The sequence below is a fragment of the Triticum aestivum genome, chromosome 6A (assembly GCF_018294505.1).
Source record: "Triticum aestivum cultivar Chinese Spring chromosome 6A, IWGSC CS RefSeq v2.1, whole genome shotgun sequence".
In the NCBI taxonomy this organism is placed as follows: domain Eukaryota; kingdom Viridiplantae; phylum Streptophyta; class Magnoliopsida; order Poales; family Poaceae; genus Triticum; species Triticum aestivum.
The window spans coordinates 595,654,545-595,660,559 of record NC_057809.1 but is presented as its reverse complement, the minus strand read 5'-3'; the positions used below and the strand labels follow the sequence as shown (position 1 = coordinate 595,660,559).

The 6,015-nt window shown below is 42.1% G+C and overlaps 1 pseudogene; it reads right to left on the bottom strand.

The window, feature by feature from the left end:
- Nucleotides 1–307: 307 nt before the first annotated feature.
- On the bottom strand, nucleotides 308–4,973 carry LOC123131211 (GPI transamidase component PIG-T-like; annotated as a pseudogene).
- Nucleotides 4,974–6,015: the final 1,042 nt, after the last annotated feature.

Below are 6,015 nucleotides of genomic sequence, written 5' to 3'. Positions count from 1 at the left end.
CAACTAATGCATGAACAATGAAGAAGCATATCCAAATTGAAAAGAAGGGGATTGTTCTTGTCCACTGCAAACTTTTCAGAAACTCAACATGAATGCTGCTTTTAGCAATCTTGCAAGATGAGGAAGGGCGATTCATACCTGCTATGAATGGTCAGTTGGTCCAGGTTTCTGGATGCCCAGATGGCTAAGGTGACTATTGAGACAAGGCGTTCAGCTGGCCTTGTCGATTAGGTGTAGTCGGTTGGATGTTCAGTCAGATTGCTTGGGTGTGATCGCCACCATGCATGACGGTGGATAATCATGACTCATGAGGCCCAGCGGCAGCAATATATGAGAATAGTTATCATGTGTCAATGGATTTTGTCAAAATGATCTTTGAGCACTGGCCATGAGACAAGAATCTGCTAGCTCCAGCTTGATGATCCTCCTAGTTTTGCGTCTCCAATTTTCGTGAATGCCGTAAGCACGTTTGCTGGCTAATATTTGTACATGTTATTGTAAAAAAAATGATGTGCAGGCTGCAATGAGAGGACAGTTAAGCATCCATAATGAAACAAAAAAGATGACCCCGACGCAAGCACCTCTACAGGCAGTGCCATAGGCTACAGAAGATCAACAAAAATATATCACCGTGCTCTATAACTAGCTCAAAAGTGTTCTCAACTGTTTGACAGATAGTGAAACACAACAGCTACTGCCGCAACAAGTGCAACCTTGACTAGTAGCTTTAACCCTACTGGAGATGCAGGAGAGGATTCTGACTCTGATGGGTCGACCTTGTGACCCCTTAGCCTAGCTAGCAACAGAGGAATGAGTGCAGGCTTCACGGCTGTCATAGAATTGAGATTAGTTAGAACATTGTTCAAATTTGAGAAGTCAACACTTGTAATGGCGAAATAACAACTTAGATGTGAGTATACAAGAATAAAGATCAAAGTGAGGTTGCTCGCGCATACAGAAATGTGCAAGGTCGGTACAATAAGTTTCAGTGGCATTACTGTATCAGCAAAAATCACTTTTAGTGTAGCCACCCCTATGACTATCACTCCAGTCTTAGAAGGAACTGGGTGGAAGGATCAATGCCACGACATAACTATATGAACATTGTAACTATTGGCCAGATATACTACTGTAACTCTGCAGTTTGTTCATGTCCCAGTGTAATCAGAGGAAATAGGAACAGCTGAGACCAGCAAATACAACTGCAATTAAATGGAAGAGAATAACATGCAAACTGAACTATTTCCGCTAAATCTAACCAGTCTCAGAAGAACACCTTGTTTCCGATACATGTTAACAGGGAAAAACTATTCGATTGCAGCTAGCATGCATGTAAGAAAAGAAATCAATGGTTTCTCTCTGACTCTCCGCATTGCTAGGAAGGAATGTGATTGCCATAAGCATATAAATTATTATTTTTAGTAGTTAATAGTATGAGCAATCGTAATGCGCAGAATATCTCATATCTCTTTTCACATTTAAACTATAATAGTAATTTACCAATATCAGGTTTCAGTTTTGAAGGAACATAGTTATCCATGTGCCAGAACCATGACTTGGTTTCGAGATCTTATGAGTTGCAACTCTAGACTACCCCAACTTGTTTGGGATTGAAAGGCTTTGTTGTTGTTGTTGTTGCTGCTGCTGCTGCTGTTGTTTGTAGGTTTCAGTTATAAAGGCGAAATACATGTCATTACGCCATAATGTCTACTGTCTAAATAGAGCAACTAACTTCACGTTTCAGACCCAAATGAAGGGGTCATACAGTACCTCATCATGTGAACATCAAAACAATGCAAATTACTACTTGGTAACACAAGAGCTCAAGGCATCGTAAAAGAAAAGGCATGAACCAAGTACATAATTACCTGCTTTTCTCAATCTGCACTCTTCCTCACCAATTCTTCGTCTCAAAGCATTAAGTAGTGAGCCGATATAAAGAGCTAAGACAGTGCAAGTGAAGGTGATAACATTATACGGCATGCTGAAATCAGGAGTTGTCAAGGGAACAAGCAGCACATCTGTGTAGGATTTCACAACATTATCTTCCTGCGGCATAATAATATCTTAATGAGAAAATCAAAGCAGAATATCTAAAACTCACAAGATGGTAAAAAATACTATATTTACCTTAAAATTTTCTAACAAAGGTGACACAAACATTGGGTCAATTTCAGGGTATCTTCGGCTAGAATTAAAGTCAGGAAAGCTAACCAAAGCTGATGGAATATCAAATCCTTGATTAGCGTCAGGAGGATATTCGTCTATGTGTAGGAACCCCTGAAAATATATATACTCGTTAAAATTGTCGTAAACAAACAGAAATATTTAGTTCTGCATGCATATATCATAAATGGAGAATGCACAAGGGGCGGAAAACAAAGAAAAGACATGAGCAGTAGTAAAATGCCAGGAAAAAATGTATGTTCTAAGTCCTAACCAAAAGGATGGCATATTCAGGTAACTGAGCAGTAGAGCAGACCTTGTCAAAGTCCAATATCAAGGTAGCTGATTGCATGCTGCAAGGAAATCTTAGCAGCATCTCCAGAGTTCCAGGCGAAAGTTTGTCTTCTGAAGGAGTGACATGGATCATGTCAAGTACTTCTGTTACAGCCTTGCTGCTCCCATCAATGAAAATCTGTAAGCTGTGATAGAAGACCTTAACATACCATGGAAACATCTGGAGAACTACAGCCTTTATCGAACAATCATTTGAGCTGCCAGGCAATTGCTTATGTAGATCAGTGGATAAAAATGACAGAGCAATAGACCCTCTTTCGTTTCCGCTACCCATAAGAAATCTTCTTGCATTATATGGTGCAGGGAAGCAAGACCATACGAGGGGAAGCTTCCAAGTTATGCCCACATCCAAAGGCTTATCATCATTGTAGTTACTAAGATCATATTCATACAATGAAGATGATTGAACTTCCAAGTGATCCCATTCTTTGAGCACCCTGTCTGGGGCAGTGGAAAGTTCAAAGAATTTATTACTCCAAGAAACTTCTGGTCCAGATTTGACAAGTATACCTTTCTCGATTTCTACAAATATCCTGCTGGATTTAGAAACAAGACATTTCCCCAACAATTTCCTGTTGAACAAATGTTCCATGGACCAACTGGGCTGAAGCTTTCCATCAGTAGAATGTAGCTGCGTACTCTTAGACATATTTGGTTGCAGCACAACTGTGAGCGAATGATCAAGAACAATACCACGTGTTTGGGATTATGTTAGCTTCAGCTTTTGGGAATGGTAATATCCTTTATAAATTGAAGGCCTGTACAACAAAGAGGCGATGCCAGCTTTGTCACGGCATGGAAGAAGTTTCAGCCAGGGCGTGAGATTCTCAGTGCAAACAGCTTCACGAGGCAATGCGCCATATCGGAGTTTGCCTTCATTCAATTTAAATCCCCAGCGAGGAGCAGAGAAGGCAGTGGAAGACTCCAAGAAATTGATTGATGCACAAAACATGCCTGACAATGTGTGCGTCAGGTTCTTCCATGTGGCATCAATATCGGCAAAAGGGAGGTTGAAAGTTGCCCATAGCTCAACACCAGGAGGTTTTGCATTATCTGTTGACAGTGGATCAAATCCACCCCATGTCTCATAGTTCCATCTTCCCTGTGTGAAAGATAGTTCCAATTCACTAATATGCAATTTTTGTACCTGGTTTGGACAAGGAATGGTGTTAATGATAGCTCAGGAGGACCAGAATATTTTTCAAAGGCATTAGACCACAACAAGGTAGGGAAATGGCCGAGATAGTGCATATAGCAATCAAGAGCACAATAAGATATTTTCCATTTGCTTGTCGGTTGTGTCGTATCTAAAATGTGGTGGTCTGAATTATCAGATTTGATGCAAATTGAGATGGATGTAAATTTGAACATGTGACTACGTGCTGGATGAGCAATGCCAAATATACTTTTATTAACGTGCTATGTGCAGCAGTGATGGGAACAACTTGGAAACATCATAATGATATTCACTTCTGCAAAACTACTTGGATGGGGATGCAGGTTCTGTGGCCGAAAACTGTATCGAGTGATCAGGAGATGGAGGCCGCTGTGCCCAGATCACATGGAAGGCACCTGGGACGACACTATACTGAAGCTGGAGTCGAAGATGCCGGAGTAGGTGTGTCTCGGATGGCGATGAAGTGGCGGAAAGTGCAAGCTATCTTAGGTGAGCACGTCGTCCACACTCTTCTATGCTGCTGATTTAGACTTTTAGAGTTAGCTGTTACTATCATTTTGCTATATTTCTTCTGCTGTAGGCTGAGAAATGTCCGGTAATATTGGTTGGAACTGCACTAGCGGATGTTTTGCCTTAACTCTCTGAATCATCAGACGGTCAGAAACGATGCTGTAAACGCTGAGATACTGTTGTTTCATTCTCAGTAATGGAATAGGGGTCAAGGCCCTTTGGCTCTACAAACAAGACTCAACTGCTACAATCAAATGGATTCATCTACTGCAAAAACTAACAAGCAGCTGTTGAACTCAACTTTGCGTTCAGCGGAGTGACAGATTATTCAAATTAGATGGCTAAACTGGCGCTCTTATCGGCCAATCAACGCGAGCCCGGGGCAATTTTAACGACGAACCCTAAGAACCGTGTAGCGAGAGAGGAGGGGTCTGTGTTTGAGGAGGGCGTGCGTACCAGCTGGGAGATGGCCTTCGGAAAGAGGTGGTGGTGGCGGCCGGAGGCGGCGGTGGGAGGCTTGGAGGAGCGGAAGTGGAAGTGGGCCAGCGCCTTGCGGTCGGGGAGCGGCCGCAGGAGCAGCTCCTCCGTGAACTCCTCCTCCTCCGCCGCCGCAGATGACGCCGCGGTTAGGATGAGTAGGAGGAGAAGGAGAGAGAGGACCGACAGCCGCCGTGCGGGTGACAGCGGCGACATCAACGCCGGCGCGGGGCTGGCCGTCGCCGTTTTCCCGGGGTGGGGTCGCCGCGGCGCTGGGACCACTTGCCACTTCGTCAGTTCGTCGGAGAAGCATTCGCACTTGGGCTGTATTGGACACGATGGGCAGCTTGAGCTACGGCCCTGGCGTGGCCCAGCTTGGTACTTCTCAAATTTCTGAGCCCATAGCTTTGCCTTAACTAGTGATTTCGATCCTTTCTCAAAAAAAAAAATATAGTGATTTCGGTCTAATAATGCTAAAAATAACCTAGGGATTTCGATCTTGTATGTAAAAAAGAAAGACTAGTGATTTCGATCATGTCAAGGTAGTTCTCACAAAAAAATGAAGGTCGAGATTTGAAAGGACTGAACTAACACTAATCTTTTGTTGCGAATGCCGAAATGTGTGTGTCCATACCATAAAAAATGTCGTAGATGTTAGATTTGCTAGTCGTGAGAATCTCCATATATTACTCCTATGTGACGTGTATTAGTGCATTTTAAGTGGAATTTCCCACTGCATAATCGTTGCATGTTTTACTTTTTATATGAGTTCATTTTTGTTTCGGAAATTTCCCACATAGTTTAGACCCTAAGGGACAAACTTATATCAAGTATAAAATTATTATATTTGTAAGTTTCTATCGTCTGGTCCTCCATCATCAAAATTTATGTATTGTCTTTCCTCTCTCATTCCGTTTTGATTTTTGTTCTCCTATCTCTGGTTTTTCACCGGTTTTCTATGGAACCGCGTCAGTTACCCCACCTCTTACTGACTTACCAGGTTTTTTTGTTTTTTAAGTGAATACATATTTGCCAACAAAGAGTTTACCAAATAAAATTATTTTTTAACACAACCACATTTATATGGCTAACTTGCTACTCATGTTGCAAAACATGGATAATTATCTAGTTGTTTATAATACATAGAAATTAAACCTCCAGTCTCCCCTGTGACACGAAAATATCGTTCAGTGGGACTATACATCCACTTGATGGTGGCCTAGCCTCCCATTATTAATTTTCCTAATTTTAAATGGGCCCAACCTGAGTTTTTCCACTTTAGCAAAACATCCGAGCCTAATCGCCATCGGCAAACACTTCCGAAAATGATA